Below are 19565 nucleotides of genomic sequence, written 5' to 3' on the forward strand. Positions count from 1 at the left end.
GGGGGGGGGGGGGGGGGGGGGGGGGGGGGGGGGGGGGGGGGGGGGGGGGGGGGGGGGGGGGGGGGGGGGGGGGGGGGGGGGGGGGGGGAGCAGGAGTTCAGCCATGCTTTTCAAGAACTATCACGGCTGACCCGCCGCTGAACCTCTCCGCTCGGCCCTCGTAGCCGCTGCCAATGTAAGCAGATGCCTCTTCGGGGTTCGCTTTCGCTCTCTTATTTATGCGCGGCCTGATAATGCTATCCTGCATGTGGCTACGTCAAGCAGGGGGGGGGGGGGGGGGGGGGGGGGGGGGGGGGGAGGGGGGGGGGGGGGGTGGGGGGGGGGGGGGGGGGGGGGGGGGGGGGGGGGGGGGGGGGGGGGGGAGTCAATAACTGATGGAATCCATGCTGAACAAGCACTCCTCTTCCCTCTTTAGTGTACCACCCAGGTTTCTTCCCTGCTGATGCGCTCACCTCCCTGCCGAGCATCCCCTCTGAGCCCACACAGGGTGCCACAACAAGCTCCATTACTGCCGGTCCTGCTGGATTGAGCGCTTCACGTCTCCAGCTGGGGAAGCTCACTGTACGCTAAACTCCTCGTGGAGCGAGGGAAGCTTTGGGAAAGATCGTTCAGAATGACATCCAGAGCTTTACTTAAAGAAACCCTCCCTCCACGGCTCCGTAAATACGCGTTTTTTTGTTACAGTTTGAAAAGAAGGTATCAGTCTCTTTAAGTCCTGCAACTGCAACAAAAAAAACAAGTTCAGCAAACCGTGAATCTTTCGGAGTAACGTTATAGTAAAAAAAAGGATAGATGCAGAGTTTGAGAGTCATTCAGGTGAGTTGTAAACACAATCAGGGTGCGCAACGCTCCGAGAGCTTTTCTTATGAACGCTGTGTTGGCAGGTACAGGTGCTGCCAACCTGACGTCGTGAAGGCCGATGAATCATAGGACTGTGTATATGAGAAGTGGACGTGGTCGTCGTGACGTCACCCGTCGGTTTGTGGACCGACGTTTCGAAGCCTCGAGTTCTGAGATTTTTTGCCGTCCGCCATCTTGGAATAAGGTCGTCGGCCATGTTGTTGTTTTTTCTGGTAGCGACCGCAACCTGTCAATCACAGTAGCCCCGCCCTCAAGCACACCCTGCTATATATTCCTTCTGCTTGTTTTTTGAATTGTGAGTTTCCAATTAGCCTGAAGTGCATATCTTTGGATTGTGGGAGGAAACCCCACGCAGAGAGGTGGAGGTGTGTCTGCTAATCGCTGAGCCACTGTGCTGCCCTGAATGTGAGGGGATGGGGGAGGTGGTGTTTGAGGGAGGAAGAGCGGATAGAGAGACGGGGGGTGAGGTAGATGAAGGAGGGAGCGACTGTCGTCCTACCTGAGCAGGACAACCAGCGGCCTCCTCCACCTTTTCTTTATACCTTTGTCGTTGGTAATTTACATGACAGTTCCTTACCTGTAAGTGGAACTCTGTATTTGTTTAGTTCAAATGCGATATCAATGTGCTGCAGATGATCATATTTAACAACTTCCTCTCTTTGTGGTTGGAAAACATGTTCAGTGAGCCAACCGGTCTAACTTCTGAAAAGTCCCAACAGGGGCAGCCGCGCTACAACGACGGTAATAAATCAAAACGCACACACACACACACACACACACACACACCGTTTTGAGAGTTGAAAATTGCACCTTGGCGTGAACAGTCATAAAATGGACTGTACATATGTGCAAAGCCGATGGTAATTTCCAGCTCAAGTTCCTGTGATGAGCAGTTATTAACATCTAAAAACACGCGTGTTCGGTGATTTTATTTTTACGTGTGCACAAATATGCAGCCGTAATGGTATAATGTACAAAAAAATGTATGTCAAATAGGCTCATAAGTGCTCCGAGAGGAGAAAGCGAGAGGCGGCGTCTGAGAGGTCGGCTGGTCAAAATATTTCCAGGTGCTTGAATTCAGTGGTTGAGAGTCTTGTGAAGAGCCTCCAAAACTCTGCACCTGGTTCGGATTCCACCCTTTTGAGATCTGCTTTCTTTGGACCACGCGTCGTCCCTCTTATTTGATTTCAGCTCTTTGAGCTGTGAAATACGCGGCGATGCTTAAAGACCGTCTTCGAGGCCGAGGTGAGCCGGAGAGCCATTGGGAAAAACAGATTTATTTGAGATTTGGCAGCAGGGCGTGGACCCATCAGAAGAGTTCTGAATGAGACATATAACAACAATTATGAGATCTATTAATGCTTCTTTCTCTTTTCTTTTTGTTTTTTGGGTCCCCAGGACTAGAAACAAGTCGATCTTGGATTCTGTTCAGGTATTTTTTACGAGGCGGTTTCAAAGGACTCACATGGTTCTGGTCTTTGCCGAACCGTGTCAGCAAACACAGTATCTGATCAGATGGATCGCTCAGATACAGAAACCCTGAATATCCATCTGTCCCACAGTCAGGATGGTCTACATTTAGTTTTTTGGGGGTGTTTTTACGACTTAGCAAAACGGAGGTGGCTCCGAGGTTATTAGATAGCAGTAAATTCCTGCGCTTCGTGCCGTTATCTTGAGTGAGGGCAGATATTATGGATCGTGATGGATTTACTGGTTCACCGAAAGTCCTCTCTGGCCAAAAGTATGGAAATCTACATCTGCTGGCAAAAAAACTAAATAATTCATCGGAGGCACGGAGATATTCGAGTTACTCAAAGTTGGGAGGCGGTAGATGTCGGCGTCGGCATCACCGCGTCACGTTTTTGCGGAACAAGGAGCCGAATGAATCGAGTCCGTGAAGCTCCGTTGATCCGAGAAGGATTTCGATCAGCATGCACGACCCTTCATTCACCAAGACGTCCGACTGCATCTAGTAGTGCTGCTACTTCCGTGGAGTAACAAGTTAGTAACAAGCTAGTAACAAGCTAGTAACAAGTTAGTAACAAGCTAGTAACAAGCTAGTAACAAACTAGTAACAAGCTAGTAACAAGCTAGTAACAAGCTAGTAACAAGCTAGTAACAAATTAGTAACAAGCTAGTAACAAGCTAGTAACAAACTAGTAACAAGCTAGTAACAAGCTAGTAACAAGCTAGTAACAAATTAGTAACAAGCTAGTAACAAGTTAGTAACAAGCTAGTAACAAGCTAGTAACAAGTTAGTAACAAGCTAGTAACAAGCTAGTAACAAGCTAGCTCAAGGACACTTTCTGCTCCACTTCCTGGCTGTTTTATGCTAACAGACATGTAGCATGATGTTGCTACGTGATGTTAAAATAATAATACTGGTATTTAAATGACTGGTTCATGGGTTTGCTTTATGTAGACTGTTGCTGTCGTTTTGGTGCATTTGAACTAGCTAAATACAAACAGTGGGAACATTTAAATAGCTAACTATTTTCTCCACATTCAGTAAAGACAGAAATATGTTGAACTTTGCTTCGCTGTTGTGATTGCATATCAAATGCAATTATTCGGACTGATATTGCAATTGCGATATGATTCGAGATATTAGATATTGTCTTTCATCATTTTCACTCAAAAACATTTAAAATGATTTTGTTGTAATGCACATCTCTGCAAGTTTAAATCATTTAAATCAATGTACTGATGGTCTTCTGCTGTTTAACACTGCTAAACACCATTGTATAAAAAAGGCATTACCTCCTCCATACCAGTACCTTTTTCTAAGTTTAATACTCTTAAGATTATATCGCTGTTGTTGCACGTGCTCTGTTGAGGGTTGAGGACTGGCCACACGGCGGCTCGGCTCTCACATTATAATGCCCCACTGTATTTGCTCTTTGTGGTCTGTAATGCCTACCAGGGGAACGGTCAGGTTGTGGTTGCTGCCGCCCCACACACACACACACACACACACACACACACACACACAGTCACACACACACACTTTAGTAGATTTTACATAATAGCTGGCGTCCGTCTTTGTATGCACTGGGGTTTTGGGCAGAGCGATTTATTCTAATGTTCCCCAAACTCTGCTGATCTGAGCTTGATGTGCATAATATGAACCATTTAAATATCTATTCACATACCGACTGGAATAAGTGAAAGGCTCTTGTGCTCTGCTTTGTGTGACTCCTTGAATGGGACATTTGGGGATTTTCTAATCCTTCAGTCTAACACTGACTTTCAGTATTCCTTTTTTTATAAAAGATACATATGCTATCTGGTTTCTGATGCAAACTTTCTGGCCATACTTTTAACATTCCACCATTGTGTGGCTAGTAAATCTGTTTTTCTGCGTTTTCCTGCGTCTCATTAGTGTCCCCAAAAATGTATCTAAAAAAGACCACAGAGGGTTGTAAAGATGGATTCACATACATTTTCCTATAATAATACATTTAAAAACATACCTACTTGTGCACTGTAATGACTCCACAGTGAGACACCTATACTTACAGCATTTTATAAATGTGTCTGTCGCTGGACTGCATTTGCATTTTGCGCCAAAATGGAAACGTGCAGCTCCGTCTCGCTCCAAAAACAACACATTACCTAAAGAAATGGGTCGAATCTTTTATTGTTTTTGGGCAACTGCGTTTTAAAAAGCAGACTGATTTCAGAAACTTGGAAAATAAGTTGGCGGGTGCTAAACTTGCAGCTGGTTGAATAATGAATTTAGTTGATCAACAAATTATTGCCAACATGGCAATTTTTCTCTTTTGAGTGATATATTAAGTTTAAAACAATTGTTAGTTGCAGCTCAAACTGGAGTTATGTTTAGATGCATTGCCCAAAAGGCTGAGAAATATGCTTTGGCAACTTCAGGGGCCCAACCCATGTTTTTATTATACGTTTCTTTTTCTGTGTGGGGCTGCAACTGATTATTTTCCTATATAGATTATTCTCAGTTCTCCACTCCATCGTTTTGGCCTATAACATCCTATAAAATATCAAAACCTGGCCATCAGAATCTCCTCAAGCTTCAAGGTGTAATTATAACGTCTAGTTTTGTCCCACAACTGGGAAGCTTGAACCAGAGAATGAAATGAATAAATCAATTATTAAAACTGTGTCCGCTGTGCTTTCCTTGGCCTTACGGACGAGTCGTTAAACAACAGCTCTCCTCGTGGTCATCTCAGCCGCTGTGGCTCATCACTCTGCGGTCCGTGTCAGCTGGCCGAGAAGGTAATTAGATCATCTCCAAATAACACAATGTTCAAGCTAAGAGGCCCGACCGTCCACTTAGCGACGTTAAAAGACACGTACGGCTTGAGGTTGACCGCGACCGTGATCCGCAGAGATGTGGTCAAGTAATTGAGGCTATACTCTCAGCCCCCCACCCCCCCCAAGAGATGATTTACAGAGCCCTGATGCCTTTCCCGACTCCAGGACCTCGGTGTCCCGGGAACCAAAAAGAAGAAAAAAAAGGAGCCTTGAGCTGCCGATCGCTCGGACGAGACGAGAATGAGGCCGAAAGAGGAGTGAAGCCTGGAGTCTGAATCTGTAACCCTGCACACTCATTGATGAGGTGCAGCCCTGAAAACAATCCCCCCCCCCCCCTCTACGTTATCCAGAGCCGGGGTGTTTGGTCGTCAGTTGGAGGACAAACTTTCCGATCCCAAATCTCAAGTACCTTTTTTTGGAATCCAGAACCTTTTCCTGGTTGATTTTTGAGCGGTTCGACATGAGTTCTTATCAACAAGCAAGCAGCCTCCTCACTAATCTGGTTAGTGGTGTGTGTGTGTGTGTGTGTGTGTGGTTGTGGTTGCGTGATTTTAGAGAGAGGCAGGACATTAGTGAGCAGCCAAGAGGGCCGGGGTTTTCCTGGCACACAATGGCAGGAAGTGCTGCCGCGCTATAAATGGAAGCTGAAATGGTTGCAAAACTCTTTCTGCCACCAGCCAATAGGATTCATGTGCTCGCTCGACTCTTTGTCCGACTTCCAAACTCCGATAATGAAAGTAAACTGAAAAGAGTACCAGGAAAGTTTGCATGTTCACGCCAGGCCGAGTAACTCAACCCACGATACAGTTGATAGTTTTCAGGAAATCTTATAATCTGTGCCCCGAATTCGCTTAAGATTTCTGCCACAAACCTTGAAATAAAGTTATGGGGATTCATTGTTTCCTCAAGAAATTCTCTTCTTGGGAAGATGGAAAAGTCATTAAAAAAAAGAAGAAGCTGAAAACCAAAGTAATGACGTTGTTTTTGGTGGAATAACAGCTTCTCAAGGTCTTTTGGCTAAAAAAAGTAAAATCTCATCTGTGCGCACCTCATTTTGGTGGTTGCAATGTATTTGAGAGTATTTTTGCTAATCCTGAGCCATTTAAACCATTTTAAAGTATGTGAAAGTCGCACTCAATCATTTAGAGAATTGACTCCTGTCAGATTTGATCATCAACCTCTATTTTATGAAAAGTTACACATTTTTTCACAGGAAAATTACGTGGACTACAAACTTATTTACATACATATTTGATTCTGTATGATATCTACAAATTACATTTTCCATAGGTATTGCTAAGAACGCCGTTTGTCTTCATTAAGCTAATTAGCTATTAGCAGCTTGTATCTGCTACTTTATGTAATTTATTGACAATATTTTAGGATCAAAACCCCCAAAAAGCAGCAAATTGTAGTCCGTCACTCCACTTTCCTGGCCAAACATCAATGCAGTGCATATTCTACTTTCACATAATAAACACAATATCATTTTCCTCGTGAGCGTGCTGTACTGAATCCGGGACACACTTGTAAACTATAATTTCATGCTTTAAACGTTTTTTTATTGTTTTATTATTTTGGGAGTTTAGAGAAGCAGCTTTTTTGGTTAAAAAAAAAAAAAGAAAGTTGCACGACAGCGACCGATCTGCGTGAGTGAACCGCCGACTCGACCGCGGTTTCACACCAAGACGGTTCATCACGGGACTCAACAATAAAAAAACGTGTGTTTTTTAAAGAGTTGAGTGCTCTCAATAGTCTTCTGGTGGAGAGAGAGAGAGAGAGAGAAAAAACAAAACCTCAACAAAAATGTCCCCCCAAAGATCTTAAATGTACAACTAGATTAAAACGCAGACAAATATCCAGCAAAGGAATCGGTTAGAGCTTGAAACAACACCGGCAGACGGGAGAGTGGGCTGCATAATTTCATCCAGATCGGCAGATAAGTTCCATCTCAACAAAAAAACTTTAACGATCTCTTGAGGGAGAACTGGGTCACTGCGGCATACAACAAAAGTTAGGAAAACCCCAAAATACAACACAGTAAAAGATAGAAGACGGAGAGCCGCTGCGGCGCTGCTGATAACAGAAGAAGAGAGGGGGGGGGTGGGGGGGGGGGGGGGTCAGTGAAGCACTTTATTTACTTTGCCAAGGCTCCTTCTGCATGTCAGCATCTCTGTTTTACAGTTTAAAGTCACATCACTTCTGGAAAACACATTACAACCCTCACCCTTGGAGAACCCCCCCCCCCCCCCCCCCCCCCCCCACAGTCTGGTACTGTGTGGCTCTTTCCCCGTAGTCCTTAAAACTTCCCTACCTCCCCGGTAATGTCAAGGATAACCATGGTGAGAAGAGCAGGCAGGAGGCATGAGGAGAGGGAGGGGGGGGTAGAAAAACATCTTTGACTCCTCAGATTTGTTCAAATATGTCTAGTCATCGGTTTGAGGGAACAGATCCAGGGTTCCTGGATTGGGAGTCAGATATGAGGCTGAAATGTGGTTTTCAAGTTCGATAACTCCACTTGATTTACACGTAAGAGGAAGAAACCTTTTTTTTTTTTTATTGTAGCCGCAGAGTTTCTGAGAGGCAGAACGTTTTATTTTTCATGGCTCAAAAAATTAGATGGGGAGGAGAGGTGGGGGGTACCACGTATTTAATATCTCTGGATACTGGATATTAAATTAAATAACATTCTCTCACATTTAGATGACATTTTTATTACTGATTGATATTACCGATGACTCTTCCAGTCCCGACGGCGATATAATTAATAAGCTATATGCCTCATATTCTCTTCTGTGATTCAAACATTGCTTTTTCTAACTTTGTAAAAACAAAATACAACCAATAAAACACACAGACATCGAATTATTAACATCAAATGATCCGCTTCAATCGGTTGGCCGACCTGTCGCAGTCGTGTATTGAAATGTAATATTATTATCGTGTTCCACAGATTCATGTTTTGACCTTTTTTATATTTCCCTGTAGACATTTCTTGGTAGACTGACGTCTGTAATGATGTCGTTATTCTGCTCTGCAGATACAAACAACCCCCCCCCCCCCGACGTGTGGGCAGAGATACCCGGAGATGCAAAGCAAATCGGTTGGAAGAATCCGGTGTTTGGACAAGAATCTTTAAAACTCCATCATCTGGATTAACCTCCTGCCCTCTGAACCCCACAGCAGAGACACCAGACCATGTACAGCACCACCTCCCTCCCTCCCTCTCTCACATTCCTCAATGACGGCTCAGTCCTTCGTCACGATAAATCATCGTCACTTCCTCGATTTTACGTGAAGCACCACGTTTGTGATACCGAGTTCTCTCCGCAAAGACTCTCCTCTCTCTACGTTCTCGCTACGTACGTTTTTTTCATTTTTTTTTTTCATTCCTCTGCCGCTGTCAAATTACTGCGTGACAAACCAAGTAATTGTGCATTTAGACTAAATCCATAAGTGTTTTTTTTCTGTCTTCGGATGAATAAAAGAAACAAAACGAGCGATACTCGACCCCTCCCGATCTCCAGGGACTCCTGTGCAGCATCGTGCATTAAAAATAAAAAAAACAGCTTCACCCGCTGTGCAGAAGTATATTAAAAGATGTTGGCATGGGCAGATAAGGTCAAAAGTAAAATAGAAAGACACAAGCTAGCATTCTTCTGCTCCCGGTATCCTTTTACACGAGGATTGGATATTCAAGCATCCATACATTACGTCTGGAATGTGCACCGCTGCTTTTCAGGGAACATCCAATTGAAGTTTTTAGTGGTTTTTTTTGTTCCTCTCTTGAATTTAGAGTGAACTCTTTTTATACGACGACCCCCGAGGCATTTGAATCCTTTTAAAACATGATATTTTTGTTTTGTTTATTTCTTTTAAACACACAAAAGATACTTATCTTTTGGCCCCGTAACTCAGAAGACGTGTTTGTGAGACAAAGAGAGGTGGGGGGGGGGTAAGTTGTGATTCCTTTAAATTGAAAGCTCGGGGGCCGGTTTCCGGCCACGGCGGATATCGCCGGTAGCTTAGCGAGCTGAGCCGATGGCGGGTCTGGGTCACTGGGTCAGCTCGGCACGGGAACGCTAATTGTGACCCCAGACGAGAGAGAGGGTTCGGGGAACTTGGCGAGAGAGAAAAGACGTCACACATAATCAAATGGTCTGTTCCGAGCAGCGGGATGCGGTAAAGCACACTTTTGAGTTATTTATTTAGGCTTTAAGACGTATATTTGCTTTCCAAATAACATACGGGGGGATTTGGAGATACGGACCGTGGAGACGTCTGCCTTCCCTCCGACATAATGGAACTGGATGGCAGTCGGCTCGCCGGGGGCTCGAAGCGCCAATAAAACTAAATAAAAAAAAACTCTGCAGCGATATCTCGTTCCAGAAGTCATGTCGTGGTTACTCAACATAATCCCCAATGTGAGCCGTAACATGTAGGAACAATTTTCTGTTTTACCCAACTACGCCCTAGCCAACCATATTACCGTGCAGCAGGAAGGACAACGTTGCCGTCGAAAAAGGCTTCTTTGCTTATTAAAGTTGCCGTGAGGAACTTTTAAACTGCTTTTGAATTTAATCTATGACCTACGTAAGTAAACGAGACAATCTGCGAGAATATTGGTGGGTATGTCCTTCCAGCAGCAACCTGTCCACCTCGGAAAACCCAGATCCTGCAGTCGGGAGGTGGAGAGCTCCTCCTCTCTGATGCTGAGAGCCGACACCACACCGCCTCGTTGGGACCCAGCGCTCATTGCTGGACCCGCTGGAGGTAAGGGAGGCACAGGAGAACCAGAACCAGGACCAAGTGGTGCCCTTTGCAATCAAGAACCTGCCGTTAGAACCTGTTGCAATAAAATTTGTTGTTTTCTAATTATGGTGCTCAGAAACACTACCACTTTCATCCACAGGGGCCGCCAGAATCAACACAAAATTAAAAAGTCCTTGTAGCAACTTTAAGATGATATTTTATTCATATATATATATAACCTGTGTGGTTTGTTAGGGCATATTTTATTGGATGGGGGTCGTATGGTCACATCCACTCACAGGAAGAATTTGCTTTCCTTAAACAAAGGTTTAATCCAGCAAATAAGCACATGTTTTTGAGTTTAGACCCAAATTCTCCAGAAATGAACAGCTCAAACGTCTCCCCAAAAACAGAAATATCATTTTCTCACACAGAGAGGGAACAAAATGGCCACTCTCTCAGCATCTGGAGTCGACACATCTTGATGCTATTCAAAAAAAGGAGCTGATTGGACATCAACACAAAGCGTGACATCGGGATTGGTAATGTTGCTAACGCAGTTGGGAGGACTCTTGGACCGGCGTGTGGAATGATAATCATTACGCCCGCCGCGACTCACGCGGCGTAAACATTAGCTTAGCCGGTGGATATTTCTGGCCCGCGTGCACCTGTTTGCATGTCACAGCCTAATCCATAACTCCTTGAGCTATGCGAGGGAACACATGTCAGCCTTAAACTGGTCCATATGGACAAACACACACTCGTTGAGAAGATTTTTTCGAGGGTTGACTTCTTTACTCGCCGTGCAAAAAATTAGCCCCCGCCTGTACCGCTCTGTAATAAGCCCGTGGATCTAATTTCGAGCCACAAATTGGGCCTCGCGACAGCTTGCGCAGAGGATGGACATCTAACTGAGGACTTAATAACTTAATTACCGCGACGCCACATGCCGCTGGGTTTGTACAGAGACTTCTCCAGTGTTCCACAGGCTTATGAAGCCCCGTGTTTTAATCAGCTTGTAAGGCGCTCGGGACATCAAACGCTACCACGGTTGCTCCCACCGCGTTCCGAGCGCTCTCGTCTCTTTTTTTTTGTTGATGCGTCGCGCGTTACTTAACCTGCGCTCGTGTAAAAGTTCTTTGTGCCGTCGCTTTTATTGTTTCCTTTTTCAGAGCCAGACGTTTCTGTGGTAAAAAAAAAAAAAAGGGATGAAAAAAGAGAACAAAAAGTGTTACGCTCGACTGTTTTACGTTCTCGCAGCTTTTAAATCGGACGAGTGGAAAGAGTACCGTCAGACAGAAGGCGTTAATCTGAATATCCTGTCGTGTAATCACGAATGAGATGACGCATAAACACCTTAGATGCTCTGTCAAATTAGCCCATGTCTCTTGTTTAAAGATTAGCGCTATAACAAAATAGTCCATCCATAGAACAGTTGATTGACAGGAAAATAATTAGCGACTCTTTCAGTAATATATTAATCCTTTTAATTAAGCCAAACATTTGCTGGTAGATTTGCTTTTATCTGTTGTATATCTCTGTAACTGGACATTTTTTTAAATTGACCAATCAATCATACAATTATTAGATTTATTGGTAAATAAATTTAAAAAAGGTAAATGAAATGGTTTAAAATTGCCCCAAAGGAGCACGTGAACGCCCCGCCGCGTCACAACGTTACGCCGGGCTACGCGTTAATTATGGTGAGAATTACACGGGCACTTATTTTCGCAGATGACCGAGCTCGTCATGGCGACGCTTTTCACCCCTTTCAGCTCCTTCGGGCGCGATTGGGAGGCGACAACAAAGAGCCCGTAGTCGTCTCAATCACTTTGAACTCTCCTCAAAAACACACACACACACACACACACGACGACGGGGCCCAGAGGTGGAACTTTGTGAATCGAGCTATAGATTGAGAAGCCGAATCCTCCCCCCAATCCCCCACCCTGAAAGAAAGAGCTAATTAGCTCAGATGTCCGGGAGAATACACACCCAGCTGCACCCCAGGAGATGGGGAAATAACATGTTGTTGTTGTGGTGGAAGTTTCACATTCCCTTTTAGTTACCTCGGATACATTAATTTACCTTAAGTTTGGTCCTTTTTAAAGAACGCACAGACGTTAAAACAAACAGTTTATAACTATGAGCTCACAACGCGCACAATAAGGGAATCCCTGGGCCTCGGCGAAGGAGATGAAGCCATGCGGAAGCTTCGGTTTCCGAGGCCCGGAAAGAAATCTTGACACGGCCGAAAACCACCACCCCACCCCCCGAAAGTTGATTTTGATCGCACTGATCAAAAGAAGCGCCGCGTCTCGATATTTCACCCGAGGGAAAGAACACGGGACTTCAAAGCCCTGCGCGCTAATCCCATTTGGATTATTTAATTAAGGACTCAGGGGATACTGGAGACAAAACAAGACCGTGGTTGTCACATCGCCGAGTGACCTGTGGGGAGAGATACAGGTGCAACTGAACTCAACTCAACTAAAAACATTACTTTTCTTTCTTTTTCTTCTGTGCATTAAAGGCTCCTTTGCACAGCTATAGATTTTTTTGTTGGCAACGACTCGCTCGCCCCATTTGTTTTGGTTCATTGCACAGGTTGCTCTTTGTTCGTTTAATGGTCATCATTCCAGGGAACATTGCCCAGCGTGGCTTAGATTGGTTCATGATGGCAGAACAAACAGTGGAAAAGCAGCAGAAGATATGATCGTAAACCGGGCTGCGGATACTTTTTTTTATATGTTAGATGTGGAAGTGATGTCAAAGCCCGTCTATTATTAGATCTGCTGTGGGGAAACTGCTCCCTGGTTTAAAGGGTGAAGTTTTGACCCAAATGTCAACCTCCCGATAGGATTAGAGGGAGTTAAAGACCCCCCCCCCAAAAAAAGGAAAAGAAATGCGTGTCTGTTTGTTTATTGACGATGATGACGACATCGATTATGTCGACTCTTAAAACCCAATCATGCATTGAAGGCTTTTTTTTTTTAACCGAAAAACACATTTCTTTATTGAAGTTAACCTTTTTTGATCGCTCGCATTTCCTGGATTTTTCTTTTTAATGCAAACCAGCTTCTCGCTCGTAGAGGCTCCCCTCCTCGTAAAAAGCCCGGCACATCGACTCGTTCTGCTGGTAGGTGGTTCGATTGGTCCAAATAAAAGCCTCAATCGATCGCCCCCCCCGTACAGCACATGATGATCTAGCAGCGGAAAAAAAAGGAAAAGGTCGTGCAAACGTTCCCCAAACGTAACAGTTTATTGTAGAGCTCCTAGATGGTCGCCAACGTCTCTGGTTCCAAATGGATCCGATTGTTGTGCCCATTGACCGGTTATTTCTAATAATCTGTTCACCCCAAATTAAAATTCTTGGCAGTTGTTGAAACCTTCCACGGACATCAACTGGCTTTCCTTTTTTAAAAAGGTGCCTTGCTCAAGGACCCCTACTTGGTTGATGGTTCTTGTGGGAGGGGTCAGATGAAGGTCATACTGTTTTCCTGGCCCAGTTACTCCGACCTCTAAGCCCCAGCATCAAAAGCTCCTGTTATGAATGCGTTATCGGACGGGGGGCCTTCGTTGGATGCTTGTGGGCCCCACGTAGATGGAAGAGAAACACTTAATGGAGTCTGTTTGTTATCGTGGGTTTGGGAGAAGGCCAAATGTCTGTGATGGATGTCAGGAGTCACAAAAAGCTCGGCAGCTTTTGGGCCAACGGGGAACATGGAGCTCAGGTCAGCCTGGATTGTGGGCGGAGCTTACGTGGGCTCGGTTGATGCAGCTGGAGACCTGACTCGCTCAAAGCATAACTTAAAGCCTCAATGTAATTTAAACGAGGTGAGTTATGTGAATATGTACCCCCCTTGGATTATAGCCATAGAGACCAACACTGTTGCTGGTACTTTTCTGGAAACGTGTTTATTTCTGCTGTCAAGTTGAGGGTATTTTTTTGTAATACTGTGTCACCACAAAGAATTTGATATTTATTTTCTGGTGCGCATTATACATTTTTTAAATTGCCCACACTTACCATGTGCCGAATTTGCCAGGAAAAACCTAGTTAGACCATGACAGTGACTTACAATGTTGTTACCCCTTGAGATTCATTAATGAAACTTTGAAACGTGAATTTACAGTCCGAAACCAACCCACGTGTTTATTTTTTTTTCTTGCTGCGACATTGCATCCTCTTCTTATATTTTATTTATAGTTTATATTCCCATGACACACAGTACGCTGCATGAACTGTATTTTCGGTTAAGATGAGTTCAAAACATGAACCGTCTCTGTATATGTGACGATAAACATTTATATGGTCAGTTCATTAAAAACCCCGATGAATATACATTGATAGTGTAAATAAAGTTGAGTGAAATACATTCTTGATAGCTTTCCAGGTCACTTGCCAGTTGTCCCCCCCCCCCCCCCTCCCCCACGCTCAATGAAACTCTCCTTAATGCAGTTGAAGTTCATATCCTAAAGCACAGCTAAGTTTAACAATGAGCGGAATAGCTTTGATGTCTCTAAGAGCTTCAAAAGATGAAAAGTTCTCCCTTCTTAATCATTAATCATGCCCTTGAAGCCTGGAAGTTTCTCAACTGAAATGCAAAAAAAAAAAACCATTATATTTTTCATAATAAAGGATGATCATGTAAATTCATCTAGGCCAGGCCCCCAGCGGGAGTTCCCAAAAATAAAAATAAAGCCGGTACAACTGGACTTGTAGTGCAACGCCAACAAACGGCGAAGGTAATCGCATCCCGTCACGATAAACACACCGATATTAAAAGATGGCGTAAACACTGTCGCCGTGGCCAACGAGCTTTTATCTCCAAACATCGGGCGTTGCTGTATCTGGTCAACTTTTTTTCTCAAAAGGATCTACTATCTAAATAAAGCGCTCACTCGTGGCACGTACTTCGTACTCAAGAGAGACCGACTCTTGACTTCCAATCGCCTCCTTTTTTTGTTTAGCCTTAAATCCCGGTTAACTAAATAGTCTGAATGGATGTCAGATGTTTGCCATGGTGGATATTTAAAACCATGTAAACTAAGTAATAAAGTGGGAATTCAATAAGTGCTGCGAGACCGTCCTCTCCAAGTTGTGTTGCTTAACGTTTTCCTACGTCCCACTTTCCAAAAGTTTGATTACATTTTGAATAAATTGTGAAACAAACCCAAAGACATGAAAGAACGTCCGACAGCATTTCTAAAAACTATATATATATATTTCTTTTTATTATAGGCATTATTAGCACACGGTCATTATATTCCCACATTGTTAACGAGAGAATCGTGGGGCTCCTCCAGGAGTTCAATTAACATTTTCTTAATTTTGTCCGATACATTTGGAACTCGCCCCACAAAACTGCGATCTGATCAAAAACTCTCGGTGGCTTTTGAAGTCTCTGAAAATGAGGAATCAATTAGGGAGATCACGCCCATTTATTTCTGTGTTGTTCCTGGAGAAGCGCAGTCATTTGCCTCAATTTTAACTGTGTCAGTACTCTGTGATTAATTAGCCACGGTGTACACACACACACACACACACACACACACACACACACACACATCCCAGAAAAGCTTGCAAACGCCCTGCAGCTTGTTAGCTCAACCTGCCAACTGCAGTTAATGTTTCCACCTGTTCGTTTGAGGACAAAAACAGCTCCCTCCTCCTTTCATCTGCGTGATGTTCATCATGGCAAGCCGGCTGCGATGCAATCATTTCCCAGACCCCCCCCCCCCCCCCACACCCCGGATCACTGAGTAATAAGCTTTTTTGGCCACTTGGCCCCCGACACAATGGCTGTTATTAAAGTATGAATACAAAGTCTGTAAAACGGAGGCTAACGTGTTCCAGAGCCTTATCAAAAGGAAATTAATATGGGTTTTGTATTCCACCTGGTTCAACTCACAGCTTACAAAAGGCTACTATTTCCCTGCTAGGGCGATACCTTTTCACCTCAGTGAACCCAGACTTTTTATCAGAGCCCGAAGCCGCTGATGTTTTGATATGGAGAACATTTTTATTCATCTTATTAGCTTTTCTTTTGAAATAGATCGATATTTAACATCAGCGAACTAGAGTTTTGTATCTCGGAAACGTAGCTAGTTGAGGCTAGTGGGAGTTTTAAAGGTTAGCGTGGCACGTTAAGCCCTGTAGTGCAACAGGAAGTAAAAGCCCCATTCATTCAGCCATTTTGGTCAAATCCTTTATGTGAAGAGGTTCATCCACGAAACCAAGCAAAACAACCAGAGGTGACTCTCGACCGTGGAAGAAAAACGGGAAAAAAAGTAAAACGGGAAACTCCCCAAAAAAAACTTTTAAACTAACCCGTGCTGAACCAAAATGAAGAAAGATTCAGAAGCTGTATTTCTTGTCTCAAATGTTTTCAGAAGCACATTTCAGTGAACCATCGTTTCACAATCTCCCATTACTTAGTAAAAAGTTGCAGAACAATAACGTGGGTACTTTATATTTCATAAATGACATAGAAAAACATAGTAAGGAATACTATATTCCATTTCTGCGGATGGATCCTTTTTTTAAATTGTTCCATTTGTTTAATAAACTTTTGACTGAATTTCATTCTTGCAGGTTGGACCTCACAGCATGCGCTTCCTTTTTTTTTTAAAACACATACCAGTTGGACAAGAGCGACATCCACGTTCGTTAAATTGCTAAATGCTAATGCTCAAAAATCTCTAAAAATGCATTTTCTTTTTTTTCTTTTTTGGTTTTACTTCCTCGTGGCTGACACGGGAGGAAAATGAAGAATTTCCTGCAGGGTCATATCTGGTCCTTGCACACTATTTTTGGCCTCCCTGCTCTTTTCCTGTTTTCACAGTATTGTTGGTAAAACACAAGAAAATGTCCCACACGGCAACAGGCGGTCAAAAGGTTTTGGAGAGACTGACCTGTGACTGACTGAGAGCCTCTTTATTGTTTTGGTCCGTCCGTTAACTGCACCCCCCCCCCACACACACACACACTCGGGACGACGCTAACGAAAGAACATTAATCCCTGAGTTTGACAATAGGATTACAGTGTTAAAGAGCATTGCCATCACTCCTCTACTTCCTGGCCCCTCTGAACTGTTTTCAAAGGCCAGACTCAGTTGTGGCGGGTGCTCGCCCGCTGGGCGCGTCCTCTGGACTGTACGCTGACGGCTGACTCGAGCAGACGGGTTCATCCGGGCAAAACATTGTAAGTCGGCACTACTGGAACTTTAGAAGACGATGCATTTTAGGGGCTCTTTTCTTCCTCTAATTAGTGATCGTGAGCCCAAAAACATGAGAGAAGAGGAAGAGGGTGACTCATATTTAAATTATTCAGATGCACCATCGCCAGGCCTGAACCGAGAAGAAAGCAGTTTAGAGCTGTGGGGAACCACAACACCTGTCTATTAAATCTGATTTTAAACACAAGTATAAGGACACTATGTGCGAGTGAACCAAAACAGTGTAAATGTCCATATAGCCTGAGGACAATCGGACTATCCCACGCGTCTTTATCGTAAAATGCTTCAATCGGAATAAGATGTTTCCATGAGCCATATTCGGATATAATAGTAGAATATGATTTTGCGTGTAAACACAAGTCACTGTCCATTATAATAAATGTAGAAAAGTTTTATATAGCTGCTTTAAGGATTGCATTGCAAAGCAGATGCAGATGCGTCGTGTTGCTGAGAGATTACTTCATCCTCTCCCCTCTGACTGTTTTTCCTAATTCTTTGCCTCGAGATAACTTTGAATTCAACTAAAAGTTTGACTCTTAATTTTTCTTTGAGGGGATGCCCCATTTTAAAAAAAAAAAAATTTTTTAAACAAAACTTGGATCGCCCTTCCCCGCTTTCATAATGCAGCTGATGTCATGTAGACAATGCCGCGGGACAGAAATAGTCCTATGTGAATTAACACCCGGGCGTAAGGAACCCGATACAACGGGCACAACACGGCGGCCCCCGGGCCATCATTTATTTTACAATTAAGGGCAGCTCCGGTTTTATTTATACCGACATCATAAACATTCTGCGTACACGATAAACACGGTCGAGCATAAATTACATTTTCAAATCATAACGAGCCATGATTTGCCACAGTCCTTTTGCTCCGCATCTGAAACAGATGTGCTCTAACTGGATCCTGGAACAGTCGGACCCAGCAGGACCAAACCCCCCCCCCCCCCGGAGGACGCTTCTCTGCGTCCTTTCACGTTGGAAACATGAAATTAAAGACGTTACACGAGGAATATGCTCTCATGGGGGGGGGGGGGAATCGGCTGATCTCATGCAACGTAATTTCTTCACGTGTTTTTTTTTTTTTCGCCCCAGGAATCCGAAGACCTCATCGCGGACTCGATTTGCGTTGCGGGTCTTCTGGGTCGCGTTCGCTACCGCTGCAGACGCTCACGGCGTCTCCTTCTACAGTGTGTCATCCCGGACTGTTCACTCCTCTCCTCTCCGGGCGGTAATGCGGTTAGTCAAGGCACCGTTACCCTCCTGCTCTCCTCTAGTTCACAGCTGATGGGTTGGGTGGCTGCGAGGCATCTTTAATGCCTGCTAGCACTACAAAGAGGTCCGTGGCCACCCCACCCCCCCCCCCCACACCGTCAAGCAACATTTTTTGTGAAATTATCTGGGCCTCTGAAAAAGAGTTTGCATTGTGGGAAAAATAATGCAAAGAATATATATATCTTTTTAACTTTGTAACGGGATTATAGAACGTGACGGACTTTTTTATTTTACCGTGACCAAACAAATCGGGTTTCACTTCAGAGTAGATCCTTATAGGGTTGGTGTGCAAAGTGTGTGTCCTACACAAAGCTATCGAGATAAAGTCCTGCAATGCTTTTTACTTGGAGGGTCATTTTTTAAAAGATGTCACACTGTCAAATCTCTCAGAGGATGACAGACAAACCAAATAGTGCTCATCCCAGGATATCACCAGCATGTTAATCAACTGTTGCTGTCATACATAAACTATATTGTGTACAATACATATTTAGGCCTCAGCATCCTACTGTTTGGAGCCCGTCTCCAGCTACCGATCCACATACTCTCCTTAATGTGTGCAGCTGAGGCCTAAACCATATCCATAAAAGGGCAGCCACATTTTGGACTATATCAATTAATTCAGCAGGATGAGTGTATTCTTTTAGGGAGAGTGCACATTAATGAGTGTTTTCATGGGTGCATTGGAGAGTCTTCAAGACCTGTCACGAAGCCATCACAACACATTTCTCAAACGCTCAGCTGACACTCTTCTAGTGTGACGGAGCATTAATACCTTTTGGACTGCATAAAAAAAATGTTCCTCTAAGATTTTTCTCTGGTTTTGCAGCTGGCGAGCTTCCTCTTTATGATGGACGACTTTCTGACTGCTGTGTGTCTTGTGTGTGTGTGTGTGTGTGTGTGTGTAGTCATGATATTTAAAGCCGTGTACTGTGTTTACTTTATTGTCTGTTATCCTCAGTCAACCCGTCTCTTGACGTCTTGTTTTCCTTTGCCAGCGTGAAGTCCTCAAATAAATCAAAAAAGTTGTCACTTTTCATGTCGGGTTTGAAAGTGCAGGAAGTCGACGCCGTTGTGGTCAACTTGAAAATGTAAAAAAAAAAAAGAGTTGAGGAGACATATTGACTTGGTTTAAATTACCATCCATC

The sequence above is a fragment of the Cyclopterus lumpus genome, chromosome 10, assembly GCF_009769545.1.
Source record: "Cyclopterus lumpus isolate fCycLum1 chromosome 10, fCycLum1.pri, whole genome shotgun sequence".
Lineage (NCBI taxonomy): Eukaryota > Metazoa > Chordata > Actinopteri > Perciformes > Cyclopteridae > Cyclopterus > Cyclopterus lumpus.